Source organism: Panthera onca, chromosome C1 (genome assembly GCF_046562875.1).
Source record: "Panthera onca isolate mPanOnc1 chromosome C1, mPanOnc1 haplotype 2, whole genome shotgun sequence".
NCBI lineage: Eukaryota > Metazoa > Chordata > Mammalia > Carnivora > Felidae > Panthera > Panthera onca.
The window spans coordinates 144,353,967-144,372,738 of record NC_138346.1 but is presented as its reverse complement, the minus strand read 5'-3'; the positions used below and the strand labels follow the sequence as shown (position 1 = coordinate 144,372,738).

At 44.4% G+C, this 18,772-nt stretch overlaps 1 long non-coding RNA gene across 1 annotated transcript in view; it reads right to left on the bottom strand.

The window, feature by feature from the left end:
- The window catches only part of LOC132671814 (uncharacterized), a 34,050-nt gene continuing 15,278 nt past the window's right edge, over nt 1-18,772 (bottom strand). Inside the window, exon 3 of the long non-coding RNA XR_009607256.3 lies at nt 1-1,280. This is a non-coding gene — a long non-coding RNA (uncharacterized LOC132671814). The remainder of the gene's footprint in view (nt 1,281-18,772) is intronic.

The following is an 18,772-nucleotide window of genomic DNA, read 5'->3' as shown; positions in this document are numbered from 1 at the left end:
GTGTGTAATTTTTATCCTTAACAAAGATAAAATCTACATGAGAAGAATTTAATGTTCTCAAATAACTTCACCAAACACTTGAGCACCCACTGTGTATCAAACACCATCCGAAGTGCTGGGAATACAAATTAAGGAAAATTAGTTCTTGTCTTTAAATGTAGCTTCTGCCGAGAAATGACAGTGACATTGGGAGCAGTCTAGGTTCACGCAGTTAATAATAGCTGCTATTTATGGAATGCTAGCTCTGTGCCAGGCTCTTTAGTGAGTGCTTCACTGGCACCGTCTATCTCCTTTGAGCCTCACCGCTGCCCTATGGGGCAGATGCTTCTATCGACCTCATTTTACAGAAGGGGCAACAGAAGCTCAGAGAGGCTCAGTCTCTTGCCCTAGGTCCCACAGCGACAGCGTGTGGAGAAATCACGTTCTGAGCCCAGGTACGCTTTACCCCAGACCCCCTAGCATAGAGATGCCACAAGCCCTGGTGTAACCGGCCAGCAGAGGTCAACGTGGGGCTTGGGAGGCAGGAGCAGTGAGAAGGCTGGGAGAGAGGAGGTCGGAATCAAGGTAAGGTGCTCCAGCCCCAGGCAGGGAAGTGTGCCAGCGTCTCCGGCCCCAGATGCAGGGCCAGTTTCACACAGGTTGTTCTTTTGGTCCGTTAGTGCTACTGTCGCAAAATACCACAGACCGGTGAGCTTATAAACAGCAGAATGTTACTGCTCACATTTTTCAAGGCTGGGAGTGTGAGATCAGGGGGCCAGAATGGTCAGTGAGGGCCTTTTTCCAGGCCACAGACATGTATCCTCACATGGTGGATGGGGCTGGAGGGGGCGTGGTCGGCGGGATAGAACTTATATCCTACAGAGCACTAGTATTTTATAAGAGTGTTAATCCCATTCAAGAGGGTTCCACCCTCATGACCTAATCACCTCCCTAAGGCCCCACCTCCTAACACTATCACCTTGGTGATGGATTTCAGCATAGGAATTCAAGGGCGGGGACACATTCAGACCATGGCAATCATTAATACTGATTCCAAAAGGATGAGAGACGGACAAAATGGAAGGACATTCTGGTCACACAGAGAAGGCTAACACGAGGGCAGAGGAGAGGGGCTTGTCTGTGTCATTGAGCCCTTAATACCCAGAGCTGTGACACAGCAAAAGATGACATCGCACAACGTGGAGGGACATGTGAGGGGGCTGGCAGCTGTGGCAGGGCCTGGGAACCTTCATGGGGCTTGTGGACCCCAGCAACCTCAGCAGCCGACACTCCACCTGGAACTGGACCAGAGGAAAGTGTCAGAAACCACCTGGCAGCCTGTGGGCTAAAGGCGAAAACTTGAAATTGTGGGAAAGTTGGCTTCGAAGGGCCACTCGAGGTTCTACCAAGCAGGGGGTGGCCACCAAGAACCATCGATGGATGCAGATGTTGTGGCACTGTGTCATGCAGATGAACTCAACTGTAGGTTCCGGGGATGTGACACTACAGGAGGGTGGCTCTGGGACACACTTCATTCCTTCCTTAAGAAACATGGAGTCCCCACTAATGCCATGCTCTGTTTTAGATGTTGGGGATACAGCAGTGAACAGGACAGACAAGGTACTCATCCTCATGGAGCTTACATTCTAGGTAGGGTTTGTTATCTGACTAGATGACAATACACACGTAAACAGAAAGTACAGGAGAAAATTTCAGAAGAAAGGGAGGAACATAGGGTGTGATGGCAGTTGACAATCTAGATAGAATGGTCAGGGAAGGCTTCTCTGAGGACACATTATTTGAGGTGACACCTGAATGGGAAGATAGAGGTGGGCATGAGTGGGAGTGCAGAAGGCAGAGGGAACAGTAGTGCAAAGGTCCTGAGGCAGGTGTGAGCTTGCTTTCTGCAGCTTTGAACATATCTTTTTAAGGAAAGAAGGAATGTCAGTGCAGTCTGTGGGGAAGGCTGAGGAAGGAAGAGATGTGACTGGAGTGAGGCCAGATCATATGGGACATTGCAGGCCTGGGGCTGTAAATACACATGTATTGGGGATATGTGGGGGGCGGGGGGGGGGGGAGGGGGACAGCCTCACCACTGGTTCAAAGAGGAAGAGGCTCCTGGACCAGCTGGAGAGGGGCCAGGGAAAACTAGCTTGGCCATAGGGCAAACTCCTATGAGGCTATAGTCCAGGGTGCCATGTCCTTAGGAACGTGAAAATTCAAGCTTCATACAAGAGGGCATGGTCATATAATGTTCTGATGCAAAGCAGAATATGTCTATGGAAGTCCATGAGGAAAGTGCTCAGCCAAATCAGCCCCAGCCAGCCCTGGAGGGGTTGGGGTTGGGTCAACACAGGAAAAGATCCTGGAGGGGAGGGAGCCAGCAAGGAACTAGGCCTCTGTGGGAGTTTCAGAGCACTGGAGAAGAGAAGCCAAAGCTCGAGTAACAATTAGGTGAACAGATTGGCAGGCTGAAGCGGGGCTGTAGAGGAGGGAGGGTTTGCCCAGAAGGATGATGGTGGAGGCTACTGGCACCTGGTGTAGTCCTAGGAGGAGCCCCCCAATTAAGGCTGATTGGGGTGCCACCTGCTGGTAGCCTGAGGCTACTGCTAGTCTCCTGGTGCTGGTCAGGTCCGCCTCAAATGGAGGCCAGGAGGAATTTGTATTGTAACAGCATTTATGATGGGATTCTTATTATCTCAGTTTTGGCTGAGGCATGAATACTAAATTCCATGATGTTAAATTCCAAAGGATTCACTGTGCAGAAACCTCAAAGTAGTATCAAGAACAGGGCAAAACAAGTCTTAAATTCCTTAACCACTAGGAAAAGACCAGGAGGATTTGCAAAGAGAATATTTAGAGCGAGCTGCTGTCAAATCCGGTGCTTCCCAGGGTTAGTGGCTGCTCCTGGCGTCAAGCCTAGAGGGACACTCTAAGAAGAATACTTGGGGAGCATGATAAGCATTTCCTGAATAGAGAGACATTGGACTGGGGTCTGCCTTTTGCCTAGAAGATCTAACAGGCTAGCAATGGGCTGGCTGGAAGCAGGAGTGAAGAAATGGCTGGTGCTTCAGGCAGAAGTAATAAAGGCAAAGCGAGTGCGTGTGTGCGTGTGTGTGTGTTTCCAGGTGGGCAGAGAAAGAATGAGAAGGGTTTTTGATGTGGTGTGGTTGTTGTAACTGCTGCTTTTAAAGCAAACAGCAGGGATCGATGAAGCAGCTAGATATGATAAACATCGCAAGATAATGAAATACTGTATTTCCCAATTTAAATATCTAGATTTTTTTCTGACTATAAAAATAACACATACGAATCAAAACTCAGACAGCTCAGAAATATACACTAGCAGAGAAAGCATTTCCCTATTTCCCACCCTGATCTTTAAGACCTTTTCCAGCATTAAAGCTTTTCAGGCTTCCTGGGGCAGGTTCTGTTTTGTGACCAGCAGGTGGCAGTGCACCACCGCTTTAGGGGGTACCCAGAAAAGTGGATTTAAGAGGAAACTCCCATGCAGCAGAGAGCTTTGCAAACTGGTTTTAATTTGAAGCAATCTTTAAGTTTTCTAAAATGATGTCAGGAAAAATTCCTAGTGATTTTTTTTTACATGTTTAAGCTGCTCACTTTTGGCCACAGTGCCCTAGATTATTGCCCCTGGGCTTTGTAAGTAAGGGAAAAAAGTATGTAAAACAAAGGGAATGTATTGGCTCATGTAATTGAAAAGTCCAGAGGTTTGTTCTGAGGTGAGAGAGATGTGCTTCAGGTCTGGTTTGATCTGGCTTCACCCCCTCATCAAGGCCTTGGGTCTGTTTCTCTGATATTTTCTGCTATTCCTGGCCAGCTTCATCCTAGGGCTTCCTTCCCTTATGTTAGAAAACAGTCATAACAGTTGCAGTCCTCAGATCTGCACATTTCACCTTCTGGAGCCCCCCAAAATTACTGCCTTGCGTCTCAGTGGCCTGAGTTGAATCACTTGCTCATTCTTAAAGCAAACACTGTGACCAGGGGATAGAGTTGCATCATTCACTTTAGCCTAAGCTTCATGCCCCAGGAGAGCAGTCAAGTTTCCACCTGAAGTACATGGGCTGTGTTGGGTGAGGGAAATACCTGGATGATTGAGAACAGTTAACATGGTGGCAGGGACTGTGGGGGGGGCATGCTGGTGGATGTTTGCTGGCAACATGTAGAATGTCAGTGTGACTCTGGTGCCCTGGGTCTCTGGAAAGTCCTATTGCTCACCAGGGAACCAGGAAAAGGCATAGGACCAAGCCTCCAGGTGGCTAACTGGACAACCTCCTCCAGGCCTGCCCACACCCACTCACTTTCCACCCCGCCAGCCCCTGAATGGCTTCTCCAGATTACACATTTGATTGCATAGTTCCTCTGCCCAAAACTGCTGTGGCTCCCATCTTCCGAGCTCAAATCCTTAACAAGGCACACGAAGCCCCATACCCTCTGGTCTCCAGCCTCATCTGCCTCCACTGACTCCAGCCTCATCTGCCTCCATGACCATGGCTGAGTCCAATGTAGGGCTTGATCTCCCAACAGAAAGATCATGATCTGAGCTGATGTCAAGAGCCCTCTGACTGAGCCACACAGGCACCTCCCTTCCAGTCTTAAAGTGTATGATTCTTCACCGGAGGTGCATGGGAGGAACAGAGGAGAACTGGTCCCACTGATCCAAGATGGTAGAGGATCATAGCTTCCCTCTGTGGCGGGTCAGCTTGGATCATTAGGCGACAGCTCCAGTTTTGGTTCTGAGTGAATCATATAAGCTACGCATGATCTGCAAACAGCCCCTCTTCTCTCTCCTTAGATATTTTCACGTTTGCAGAAATTCCTAACGTTTTTCTTCCCAGCTTCCCAGTGGCCTACCAGAGTGGAGAGGTCCCGGTGTTCTTCGAATGAGGGAGGTCAATGGAGTTGGACTATTTGGAATGACATTACCATGACTGATAAAGACAGCTCACATTATTTGCACACTCATTTTGTTAGCTCTCATTTTAAGTATAATACATGTAATAAACCATTTGGTGTTTACAAGAAACCATCCTATGAGGTAGATGCCACTATTGTCCCCATTTATAGACAAGAAAACTGAGATATAGAAATGTTAAATATGTTGCCTAAGGACATGAAGCTACTCAGTAACAGAGACAGGGTTCAAATGCAGGCAGTCTGGTTCCCCATACCTTCAACTGCCACCCTATATTGCCAGTCTTAGCCAGGCTGTGGAGGATAGAGGAGGGAGTGAGGGCAGGTTGGAAAAGGGCATCAGAGCCAGGGGGACTCTCCCTTCATTGCTGCCATGGCTGCTGGTTCTAAAGACCAAACCTGGCTCAGTTCTACCACCCAGGATTCTTTAAACCATCATAAATACTGATTATTATAAGTGAAATGCCTGTTATTAATCTATCATGTTATAGCTCTTAGAACATGTCACAAGCATGAGTGGGGGAAGGGCAGAGAGAGAGAGAGAGAGAGAGGATCAGAAGCTGGCTCTGCACTGACGGCATTGAGCCTGATGCGGGGCTTGAACTAACAAACCGTGAGATTATGACCTGAGCCAAAGTCGGTGGCTCAACTGACTGAGCCACCCAGGTGCCCCAAGCCTTATTTCGTTAGAGATGGACAATGGCTCTGTGAAGGAGGCATATTAACTCCATTTCACAGGAGGGGCGAGTCTCAGCTTGGCAAAATGACCACCCAAAGGCCCCAAACAGGTAGACAGAGAGTTGGGACCTGCTTCTGAATCACCCATCTGTGGACCCAGGGCCGACATCACAAAACCTCTTCCCTTATGGATGAGGGCCTCTCCATTGTGGGAGAGTCTCCAGTGAAAATGGCTCTGGGGAGGCTCGTTCTTATTCTCCATTCCCTAAAGCCGCCAGATAACACCCAGATATGTTGCTTCCTCAGTTCACAGCCCCCTGCTTAGAGGGCCAGGCAGGTTTGAGGATGGAGAACCGCCTCTGTGTCTAGGACAGCCTTCCAGCTCTATCCACTCCCCACCCACTGCCTCTCCCTCTCCTCCAAACATCGTCTTTTCCTTTTGCCTACACGTTTGAGGTTTCATAGTTTCTGCCTCTGAGGTACCAACTAACCTCAGCCGGTGGCCAGGACTTTTTCCCATGCTCCCTGCAGGGTGGAACTTATTCCTTTCATGGATCATCACCCCCCACTTCCCTTCAGAGTCCTTCTTGGGCCTGTGGACTTTCAGGCACATTAGAGCCTGAAGTGCCGGCCAAGGTCAGGTCTGGACTCTGCCACCCTTTCCAGTGTCATCCAAGGACCCCTTAGGGACGGGGTCTGGGAAAAGTGTGAAGGTTGTGTTTAGGGTCTTCTTTTTTCGAGCAGATGTTGACGAATTCCTACTATTGGGTCATTCAAACAGCCAAGGTAGGCCACTCCAGGGAAAACACCCCCATCTCTGTTCAGCAACATCCCTGACGGCCCCAGTGAATCACTCCTCCAAATGAATCCAATCGCCTTCACTTGCACACTTGGAAGAGAACCCTGGGCCAATGTGGGAAGGTCAAGGGGGGTCTGGCCATTTGGAATGACATTTATCATGACTGATAAGGACAGCTCACATTTTTTGAGAGCTCATTTTGTTTGCTAAGATTTATTGATTGCAAGATACCATTTTAAGTATAATACATGTATAAATCCTCCAACAGTCACAGCCTCCGAGGAGGTGGACATCATCATCATTCCCATCTTACAGACAAGGAAACTGAGGTGTAGAAAGGTGAAGTACCTTGCCTAAGGCCGTGAAGCTAGTGTGCATAAAAGAAGGTAGGAGTTACGGTCAATCCCTGCTCCATCCCCAGGCTCCCCAAGCAGGTGGACACATTCATTGATTTGAGTACCTCTAAGTTCAGGGCATATAAGGAAAATAAGGTCTAGGCCTTGGCCTCTGTCAGTTAAACACCAATAGTAAAGACAGACATGTGGGTTATGGTACAAAGAAACATGTGCTGAGAGAGAGGTGGGGGGGGGGGGAGTATGTGGTGGGGAGAGGGGAATAACCCCCCCAAACAACTGGATTACCCCTGAGTTTCCCAGTCCCTGGCCAAATACCCACTGGGTCCTCTCCACAGAGAGTCAGGGACGGGTGATGGGAACAATGGTGAATTACCAGGGATGTATCACGATAGCATGAGTCCTGCTTTCTGGACCCTTTTAAAATGCATGCTGTGGTTTTCTGATATTTTCCATATGTCACAAAATTTACGAGTCTGATCTCACAGAGCAGCCAGAAAACTCAGAGGCAATTGGTGATGTATGTGGACCGTCTGGCTCCTCTGAGAAAAGATTCAGTTGTGTCTCTTAAAGTGATTTAATCCTACATCTAAGGCAGGAATGAATAGAAAATGCAAATCTATCTTCCTTATTTAAGGATTTTGCATTTTTGATAGTTTCAAAACAATCATCCAGAGGGGGGAAAAAAACATATCTTAACAAGTATATCTTGTTGGAAAATGTAGATGCTTTGACAAATTAGAAAGCCGACCAAGTCACACACTTCCTTGTCAACTCTTGCTTCCAGCAGGCAAGCATTTAAAAGAATATTCCAAGGAGGTTTAACATTCATGATTGTATTGTTTGATTATTGCACTTTCTAGATAATGGTTTTTCAAAATTGTATCTTGCAGCTAAAAATTAAATAGCGACTTCTGGGTATGCACGACATTCTTTAATAAAATGAGACCCAATATAATATTCTCAGAGGCTGAGCAGTAATATAGGAGAGATTTACTGTAGTCCAAACGAGTGAGATCATTGATCCTATAGGATTCTTATTATTGTCTCAAGCTAAACTCCAGAGAATGCTGGGAATGGAGCCACATTCTCTATGCCATCTGCCAGGATCCTAGGTGGGCTTTCTTTTCCCACATGGATCTCTGAAGAATTCGTGGGGGTCTTTTGGCTGTGTGCTGGGAAAATGCCTCAGAAGAGAAAGCCGTGGACAAAGCCGCTTACCTGTGTCCACTGTAAAAATGTACCTCTGATCTTCAGGGCAGTGAAACTATTATACATTTGCCAAAACCTATAGAATGTACAACACCAAGGGTGAACTATAATATAAGCTATGGATTTTGAGTGATGATGGCGTATAATGTAGGCTCATCAGTTATAACAAATGTACCACTCTGCTGGGGGATGTTGATAGTGGGGGAGACTAGCATGTGGGGGGCAGGAGGCATATCAGAACTATCTGTACTTTCTGTCTAATTTTGCTGTGAACCTCAACTTGGGCTTAAAGAAAACATGCACCTCTAGGCAGCTCAGTACACCATGCAAGCCTTCCTGCCAAGGTAGCACTCCATTCTCAGACTGCTGCCTCCTGCTCCACTGTACTTTAAAAAAAATTTTTTTAATGTTTATTTATTCTTGAGAGAGACACACACACACACACAGAGCATGAGCAGGGGAGGGGCAGAGCGAGAGAGGGACACAGAATCGGAAGCAGGCTCCAGGCTCCAAGCTGTCAGCACACAGCCTGATGTGGGGCTTGAACTCACGAGCTGTGAGATCATGACCTGAGCCAAAGTCAGACATTTAACCAACTGAGCCACCCAGGTGCCCCTCCACTGTACTTTTTAATTTTTTTTTTTTTTGAGAGATAGAGAGAGAGAGAAAGAGGCAGGGGGGAGGGGCAGAGAGAGAGAGACAGACAGACAGAAAGACAGAGAGACAGAGGATCCAGAGTGGGCTGTGCACTGACAGCCAGAGCCCAATGCGGGGCTAAACTCATGAAATGTGAGATCATGACCTGAGCCAAAGTCAGACGCTTAACTGACTGAGCCACCCAGGCATCCACTGTACTTTCTACCAGCCTCTAACCCTTGACATTGTTTCTTGATTGTACCTCACAATCTCGCTGTTCAACCAATGTTTGTGGAGATTCCAATACGTGCCAGGCACTGGCTTACACTTGGGTCCAAACTTTGATCTGGCTACTCCTCAAGGACATCGGCTCAGACTCAGACCCAGCCTTAAAGCAGAGCCTATTTTGAATAGGCCCCAGGTTAAGTTTGAGTGCAATATTAGGTCTGATGGGGCTTTCCATCTGGAATATTTATTTCATAAGAAAATCACTTACAAATGTGCTGCAAAGTAGGGAGCTGGCTGGATTCCCAGGGAAAAAGTGACCTGGGTTGTAGGTGCATCTGCATTCATACATCAGAACAAGGAGGATACATGTGCCTGATGATGAAATCCATGGAGTACCTTGGTAACATATTACTCACTGGGTTTGCCTGCTTCTGATAGGTTGGGCTAGGTGAGTGTGATAACTGACAGCTACACAATCTCAGGGGTTTAACACAACAAACAATGAAAGCTATTCTTCATTCACACAAAGTCCAACGTGCATGTTGCTGGTTGTGTGACTTAAAGTCATGAGGTCAGGGTTCCAGCTCCTAATATCGTGTGTGGCTCTGACATAGCGGAGTCCTTTGTTCTAGGCACAGAGATGGCAAAGGTGAGGGACCAGGGAAGACCTTGCTGGGCATTTTAGGAGCCAGGCCCCAAATGCCTGGCATACACACCCGGGATCTGAATGAGCACCGACAGCCTCTGCCACACATGAGAGGGGAGCCATTTCCATTGCAGACAATTTTAAAACTAAAAAGTCATTTTCCATTCTTTCTAGGATTTTTCTATCTCATCCAGCAGGCTTTTTTTTTTTTTTTTTCTTATATGTCGCTAGTCAGTCATTAAGCCAGAGACCCTTTGAGGCAAGTGTTCTAAATTTCCCCTCTCCTACTCTGAGTCACGTGACAGCCGTATGTGTCAGAAGAAGGAGCACATGGGGGGGACAGCTTCTTTGCTTGTCAAGAAATGGATCTAATAATACAAGCAATGTAATGACATATGCAGCAAGAATTCTGTAAAGGGAACTGGTAAGAAAGACAAATCCACCCTATTATTTCGTCGACCCATAAATAAGCCCAGAATATGTGGCATATCCTGAATTACAGGTCTGTCTTAGGCTTTAAAAGCATTATTCTCTTCCTGACTGGAAATATATGGCTAGATCTATATAGCACTTGATAGTTTTCTGATCATTATCTGCAAATATTCTTCACTGAACATCTGTTGTCCAAACTCATCCTACACAAAGTTACAATCATAAATTCTATTAAGCTTAGAGAAAATGCAAGTGTCCTCCTTTGCCACTTTAGGTCATCACATCTTCATTCAAAAGGATTTTCCCATTAGAGGATCTCAAAGTAGAGATGACAGTACATGCATTTTCATACATGTGCATTCTGGTGCCTGCCCAAATCCAAACCTTGTTCATGTCAGTAGTTAGAAATATATTAGGATGATAGAGCCTTTATTTGTATAGTTGGGGCTTCAGTATGTACTCCCTGCAACCTCACCCCACACCCCCAAGAACCAGGAAATAAGGCTGCCCTTCGAGTACCAAACAATAAGATCAACATCAGAGAGAAGCAAAGTCACATGAAGGAGAGACCCTACTAGCAATGTAAAAGCCCACCAGCAATGCAGGGGAAGTGTAACATACACAAGGGAAGACTACATCCATTAGAAGAGCAGCTCGTCAGCGCTGGAAGACTGGAAAAAGGAGAGAATCAAGGGCATGTGCTGATGGCATAAGCAAAGGGCCTTGAATGCCAGTGCAGGGGATTGAGACTGGATCCCAAAGTGATGAAGTAGGTATGTTTGTCTTCAATGCCTTTCTATTCCCCCCTTGTTTACATAATTCAACTATTTTTAGAAACCTCTCTCCCTCATTTCCTCCAGACAGCCAATATTATACCCATTTCTTCCAAAAACCAGTATTTTCGGAGGCAATAGGAAGTCATGGAAAGGATTCTTACCCCATTGAGGTCATGGTTCTGGAATTATTCAATTACTGATTCTTAACTTTATTATACATATCATATATGTTCAAATACAAGACGAGATGGGTTTTTTTCCTGAAACACTATTCTTTGGTAAAGAGGAAACAGCCTTATATTTACGGCCTCAACAAGGCTCTTGTGAGGCTACTCTCTCAGTTACTTTAATGTGCATGGCAAAGTGCTATTTGGGAAAGATTCATCCAGGTCAAAGGGGGTCTAACTGAATAAACTGAGTCACTGGGTCTCATTTACAAAGGCATCTGTGATGTGAAGATGAACACAGAGAGTTGAGACCAGTTGAATTCTAGTCTTCAAGCCCCAATTAGTTCTAGATCCATTTGCCAGATGGAAGCATCAGTCTATATTCATTTGATTTCATAGTCAAGTCATTTATCCCTTCTTTTTCTGATCCCATTACCCTTCCTCTACCCACCCCACCCCTCTGCCCCCCTGGCCTGGCAATTCTGCTCATGACTCTGAGTCTACCTTCAGGAAAAGAACATATTAGTCATGGGGACTTTTGAGCACAGGGGTCCTGATGGAGGTTATTTCTCATTGCTGACTAGTGACCCAGCAAATTGCCTTTATTCTTCAGTCTCTCTACTTGGCTAATGAATCTCTACCCCCAAGAAAAAGGATCTGTTCTTGGTGGGTTGTTAAAGCACTGAGTCTGCAACACTGAAGTCCAGATCAGCCCCTGGGCAATCCCCAAAGGTAGTGATGGGCACAAAGCAAGACTTCCCGGCAGATGGAACTACTGATCTTGTTTCTCAAGAAAACTTTTGGACTTGATGGGTGGATGAAAGAGAGCCCTTGATTTGGTCATACGATGAATATTTTCTATTTTGGACGGCAAGCTTTCAGCTTTCATCTCTGTGCAGCTCTAGGGTGTTTCTCTTTTGTATACTGAGAATGAATTTTGCAAGTAATACCCACAATTTGTGTGTTGCTGGCAGTTTTGGAGAAAACAGACTTCTCAGTTCATATTAGCAATTCACAAACAAGAAGTCACAGTATACCCAACACGAAGTGTGAATAAGAGCTGAACTGATGTATGCTGTGCCTTCCAGATCTGAAAACAAAGACTGGGGCCAATAGGTTGGCAAACAATACTTTGCCTTTTTTGGTGTAAAGCCCCCTCCCCTAGCTCCTTAGGGGATCTGTTTCTTGGCAAGTTCACCTGTATACAGGCACGCACACCTGAGCACATGTCTATGAAATACAGTTGTGATGGGTGTTTTGCTCTGTTGCCTTTTTTTCTTTGATGACTCTATTCTAGACATGTTAAGTAAGCTTTCTCTAACCAAGGGAGGCTAGTTTAAAACATGGATTTTAAATAAAAGCTGAAAACATCAGGAGCCACTGCTTACCTAGAACTTGGGAAATGAGAAATCTTCCCTGGCGGTTTTGTATGATAGGAGAGCAGAGGTCACAGAAAAACTAAGTGGCTAATTCTGATAGGCTAATTCCGTAACTCCCTGGAACATGCGCATGATCACACAGCACCCTGTTCCCTCTTTCATAACTTTTGCCATGGATGCAATTAACCAATTATGAAATCATTGGGTTGACGTCTACATTTTTGTAACATTTCAAGTTCCAACAAGGCAGGAACTGTGTCTGGCTTTTTCCCCCTCTAAAAACTCAGCCCCTACTACAGTGTCTTGTACCTCGAAGATGTTTAGTTAATATTAGATGAATGGATAATATACAATCCAAGGGACTATGTCTTTCATCTTTGAACCACTCACTAATGCCTGGCAGAGTGTCTGGCACAGCAAGAACTCAGGCATCAGTTGTGGAAGGAGAAAAGGAAGGAAGAAAGGAAAGAAGGAAAGAAGAAGAGGTCATCCTATCCCATGAACTCAGCACAATTGGACTTGAGGTTTCCTGATTAATATCATCAAAGGGAAAATCCTCTTCTGTTAGCAAAAGGTGTGAAAAATAAACAGAATGCCATCTAATTTAATTTGAGCTGCAAAGAAAGTGACTAACGAGGCATTTCTGTATTTGGGTGGGAGGAGGACACTCTAAGTGCTACCTGGAAATGGCTTTAGTTACTTTGGTGACTGTTATAGTCTTGTGAGAATAATCTCTTCTTAATAAGGACAATTACTTAGATTTATTACTCCTCTGTGGTCTTGTTAAAGATCTAAGAAGAATCCTATTTAAATGTAAAGAACAATAGGAGCTTTTTAACAGGGAGCAAGTTTTAATTAAAGCCCAAGCATCAGATTGGTGCCTCTGTGGCTGGGTGGAAAAACTGGGTTAAAAAAAAAAAAGAATAAATAAACAATGACACCTACTTTACCTACTTTTGAAGGAAAGTCCATTTTGAATGAAAAGCCTCAAAAGGGTATCTGTATTCAGATTACACAAAACATCCCTGTTTTGAGGGTGGCCTTTTGGAATCAAGTCCTTTTCCTTCGCTTAATGAAACATCCTTTAGGGTTGAGATAATGAGCTGGATTACATGCTGGGAGCCCAATCCAAGAAGCAGAGCTGGGATGACTGATGGGAATCACTACAATAACACACAGTGGTATTTAAAAAGTATTTTAGAATGTTCCTAGGGAGGAACAGGGACCCAGAGTGCTCCCAAAGAAATGCATTGTCCCAGAGACTCCCATCCCACAGGTAGAAAAGTTCAGGGTTCTTTCTGCTTGAGTTAGATTAGCAAGAGCTGTTTGGAAACCCCAAAAGCTCTGGCCCTGAGGAAATGTCATTAAAAAGACAAAAACATAGAATGAAACAAACAAAAAGTCTGATAAGCCATTGGATGGGTAATCTAATAAGCCAACGGGTTTACACCAAGCAAACAGTTTCTCAGCTGTCTGATGTGGCTAATGTTTCCATGTTGGAGTAGCATACAAATGCAGCTGTCTGCTGTCTGTAACATTATTCTGCTCTAAATAAATAACCAACAGCAGTCATTTAGATGCATTTTGGGTGACGATGGCACATGGGAACTCATGTCATCTAACCTGAGCCAGAAGTATTTCCACATTAAATTATATTATTGAAAACAATGAAGGAGTAAGCATGGGGTGGGGTGGGAGTAGGGAGGCTCTTTCTTGGCTTATGGGGTATGTTCTGATTTTATGTCACCCTAGTGGTCAACAAATGTCATACCAAGAACAGATGAACACTAAATGAATCTCTTCTTGTGATGATTATAACAAGACTGTAAAATGGAAAACAGTAAATATAACTCATCCTTATTAAGGCTCCCTGGTATTTGTTTCCAGCTAGAGCTCCTAACAAGAGAGTAAACAATACTTGGTCTCTTGTGATTGCTAATTAAAATGCAATAAATTATGGAATCAATTTAAATTCTGGATCAGCTCTACAGTGGGTTCAACAAACCTCCTAAATTTTATTTTCCCCTTGGGGTCTCTTCCGGAACGTTGAGGTACAGGAGTGTGTGTGTAGGGTCTCTCTTTTGTTTGATTTTTAATTGCTCTGGTGGCTCTTTCAAGGAAAGATGGCCAATAGAGAACAAATTCCAGGATCTTGGCATGTTTTCCCTGCCTCTGAGTTACCTCCTTGTTTTGGCTTCCTGTGTGGATAACGGAAAGTCTTGGGCAACTGCCCAAAGTTGTTTAGTAGCAGTGGCCTTTGCAAAGTACCCAGAATAACCAAATAGCCCTGGTTCCCCACAGTCTTGTTTGGGCTGGGAACAATGGGGTCTAGGTGGAATCCTTATGTAGCTAATACATGAAGGTAGAGTGTTTGTCAGCAAGACCCAGCAGGAGAGGAGGCTAGTGCCTCCTAAAATAGGAAGGTAGATAGATATAGATACAGGGGCGCCTGGGTGGCTCAGTCGGTCAAACATCCGACTTCAGCTCAGGTCATGATCTCACGTTCGTGAGTTCAAACCCCGCGTCAGGCTCTGTGCTGACAGCTCAGAGCCTGGAGCCTGCTTCAGATTCTGTGTCTCCCTCTCTCTCTGACCCTCCCCCATTCATGCTCTGTCTCTCTCTGTCTCAAAAATAAATAAACATTAAAAAAAATTTTATAAAAAATTAAAAAAAAGATATAGATATAGATATAGACAGGTACAGATACATGGATAGATATAGAGACAGTTATATATATAGATACAGTATTATAAGTCAGAAATGTTTCTACATTAAATTATATTATTGGAAACACTAGGGGCGCCTGGGTGGCTTGGTCAGTTATGCATCCAACTTTGGCTCAGTTCATGATCTTGTGGTTTGTAGGTTGGAGTCCCACATAAGGCTCTGTGCTGACAGCTCAGAGCCTGAAGCCTGCTTCAGATCCTGGGTCGCTCTCTCTCTCTGCTCCTCACCTGCTCATGCTCTGTCTCTCTCTTTCTCTCTCTCTCTCTCTCAAAAATAAACATTAAGGGGCACCTGGGTGGCTCAGTCGGTTAAGCGGCCGACTTCGGCTCAGGTCATGATCTCACGGTCCGTGAGTTCGAGCCCCGCGTCGGGCTCTGTGCTGACAGCTCAGAGCCTGGAGCCTGTTTCAGATTCTGTGTCTCCCTCTCTCTGACCCTCCCCCATTCATGCTTTGTCTCTCTCTGTCTCAAAAATAAATAAACGTTAAAAAAATTTTTTTTAAAAAAATAAACATTAAAAAAACACCACTAAGGGTGCCTGGGTGGCTCAGTCGGTTGAGCGTCCAACTTCAGCTCAGGTCATGATCTCACACTCCATGAGTTCAAGCCCCGCGTCGGGCTCTGTGCTGACAGCTCAGAGCCTGGAGCCTGCTTCAGATTCTGTGCCTCCCCCTCTCTCTGCCCCCTCCCCTGCTCATGCTTTCTCTCTGTCTCAAAAATAAATAAAAACATAAAATTTTTTTTTAAATAAAAAAAAAACACTAACGGAGTAAGAATATACAGATATAGTTATATCTGTCCTTATATCTATGTATTCTTTTCTATATATCTATAGTTATATAGATACATAGAGTATATATATATATATATATATAATGTATATATATTATACATTATGGCTATATATAACAGATAACTATATCCATATAATATATCATAGATAGTAGTTAATAATGTTGAATTATTAGCAATAATTATATCACATACATTATCTATATATTGATCTACAGCTATATCTCCATATATAGATATATAGTTTCATTCTGTAGCTATTTTAAATTTAGTAGATTCTGCAAGAAAGCAAAATATTCTAACAAAGATTCCCTCTGGGAAAAACAAAGTTACTTTAACCAGATGTGGCAGTAGCTCTTTTAAACTGTCAGAGAGAAGACAGGAACAACTTGCTGTGACTTATAAGTCTAATCTCAGACACTGGGTAGGGTGCCCACAGGGAGACCCTTGCAAGTCTTTGTTGACAGCTCCTGATTTGCATCTGTGACGGGCAGGTAAAGTGTGAAGAGGAGATGTGCGTGGTTCCAGCAAGAATACAGTTCAACTAGGGCTGCCCTCGGAGCCGAGCCCCCTAAACAGAGCTGATCCATGACCCATGCCTGCTCTTTCCCTGTGTAGACATGCCTAGTTCCTTTCTGCCTCCTTCAGACAAACAACACCAGCAGTTTCATCTTGTGCTTCCTAAGAAGTAAGTTTGGCACAGTGAGAGATGTGCCACCTACTGACCGTTACTCAGCTATAACTCCAGAGAATTAATGTCTGTCCTATTTGAATGTGTGGAGTGCTACCCCTTCCTTCCCCTCGTCAGTATTACACAAACTCTTGTGGGTCATTTGCAAGGCAAAGGACATTTTCACCTTATAGATAGACAAGCCAACATGACATAGGGGAATAAACATGGACTTAAAAAAAATTTTTTTTTTACATTTATTTATTTTTGAGAAACAGAGTGAGACAAAGTGTGAGCAGGGGAGGGGCAGAGAGAGGAGACACAGAATCTGAAGCAGGCTCCAGACTCTGAGCAAGCGGTCAGCACACAGCCTGATGCGGGGCTCGAACCCACGAACTGTGAGATCATGACCTGAGGCGAAGTCAGACACTCAACTGACTGAGCCACCCAGGAGCCCCTAGGGAATAAACATGGACTTTAAAGTAAGACAAAGTTGGATTCAAACCTGTTTTGTCTCTTGTTAACTGCATATTCTTCAGCAAGTTATTCTGCCTCATATATAAAATAAGGTTAATGATGTCTACCTAGGGGGCACCCGACTGGCTCAGTCAGTAGAGCACGTGACTCTTAATCTCAGGGTCCTGAGTTTAAGTCCCATGTTGGGTGTGAAGCCTACTTAAAATACAAAAATAATAAATAATGCCTACCTAACCAGGATTATTACAAATGTTAAGCAAGTTCTTTTTTTTTTTTTTTTAATTTTTTTTCAACGTTTTTTTATTTATTTGTGGGACAGAGAGAGACAGAGCATGAACGGGGGAGGGACAGAGAGAGAGGGAGACACAGAATCGGAAACAGGCTCCAGGCTCTGAGCCATCAGCCCAGAGCCTGACGCGGGGCTCGAACTCACGGACCGTGAGATCGTGACCTGGCTGAAGTCGGACGTTTAACCGACTGCGCCACCCAGGCGCCCCAAGCAAGTTCTTATATATATAATGCCTGTAATAGCTAGCAGACACTCAATAAAAGTTAAAACAATTTAAAATTTGGTTTAGTCTGTTCTGTTGCTTTATATCCATTTATCATTTCATATAATTTTAAACTCCTAAATATAACTGCTTCCATGCCTATTGCCCCAGATTATTTTCTTAAAGGAGTAGCATGACAATATACTTTTTTAAGAGAGGGAGGGAGAGAGAGAGAGAGAGAGAGAGAGAGAGAGAGAGAGAAAACGCACACACGCACACACACATACACACACACGTGAGTGGAGGAGGGGCAGAGGGAGAGAGAATCTTAAGGAGGCTCCATGCTTGTGGAGCCTGATGCAGGGCTCCATTTCACAACTGTGAGATCAAGACCTGAGCTGAAATCAGAAGTTGGACACTCAACTGACTGAGCCACTCAGGGGCCCCACATGACAAAATACTTTAAACAACAAAAGGATAGGGTTCCCCCCCCCCCACCCCGGGAGAACACACATACATATGTACACAGAGCACACATACACATACACACATACACAGACATAGACAGCACATGCACACACAGAAGCAGAGGCAGATAGATGACTTTCTAAAGTACCTCAAGCTTTGAGTTGTCATCATCATTAAGAAGGAAACATGTCCAGTGTGAGAAAACACACTCAAGCAGTTAATGCACAATGCATAATAGGAGATGTCTTCTTCCCTGACCTTTAAAAAATATGTTCTAAAGAGCCCAGCAGAAGCAGGGTGGGCTGCCTGCTGGTCAGGATGACCAAATTCTGTGCACCTGTGTTGGAAGAAAATGTAAAAACCAAAACTCAGCAATCACTTGCTCTGATCCAAATATGTGGTAGCTGGTAATGAACATATAATGGTGATTAGTTTCATTCTGCCCTGGAATATCTCACAGGAGTACTATTGGCAGAGCTACAAACAGTAACTAAAAAAGACCACATCTTTAAAAAGAATACTTGGCCACAGAAAGGTTTTTTTCCCCTCTCCAAGCTACAGCAACCAGAGAAGAAAAAGAAATAAATGCCATTTAAATTGGTTAGGAACAAGTAAAACAATCACTCTTTGCAGATGACATGATACAATATAGAGAAAACCCTAAAGATGCCACCAAAAAATTATTAGAATAAGTTAATTCTGAAAAGTTGTAGGACACAAAATGAATATATGGAAATTGGTTGTGCTTTTATACACTAATAACAAACTAGGAGAAAGAGAAATTAAGAAAACAATTCCATTACATGCAATCAATTTGCATTCAACAAAAAGATTTCTAGGAGTAAATTTTTAAAAATATCTTTTATTTTAGAGAGTGAGCGAGCATGTGCAAGTGGGGGAGAGGGGCAGAGAGAGGGAGAGAGAGGTACAG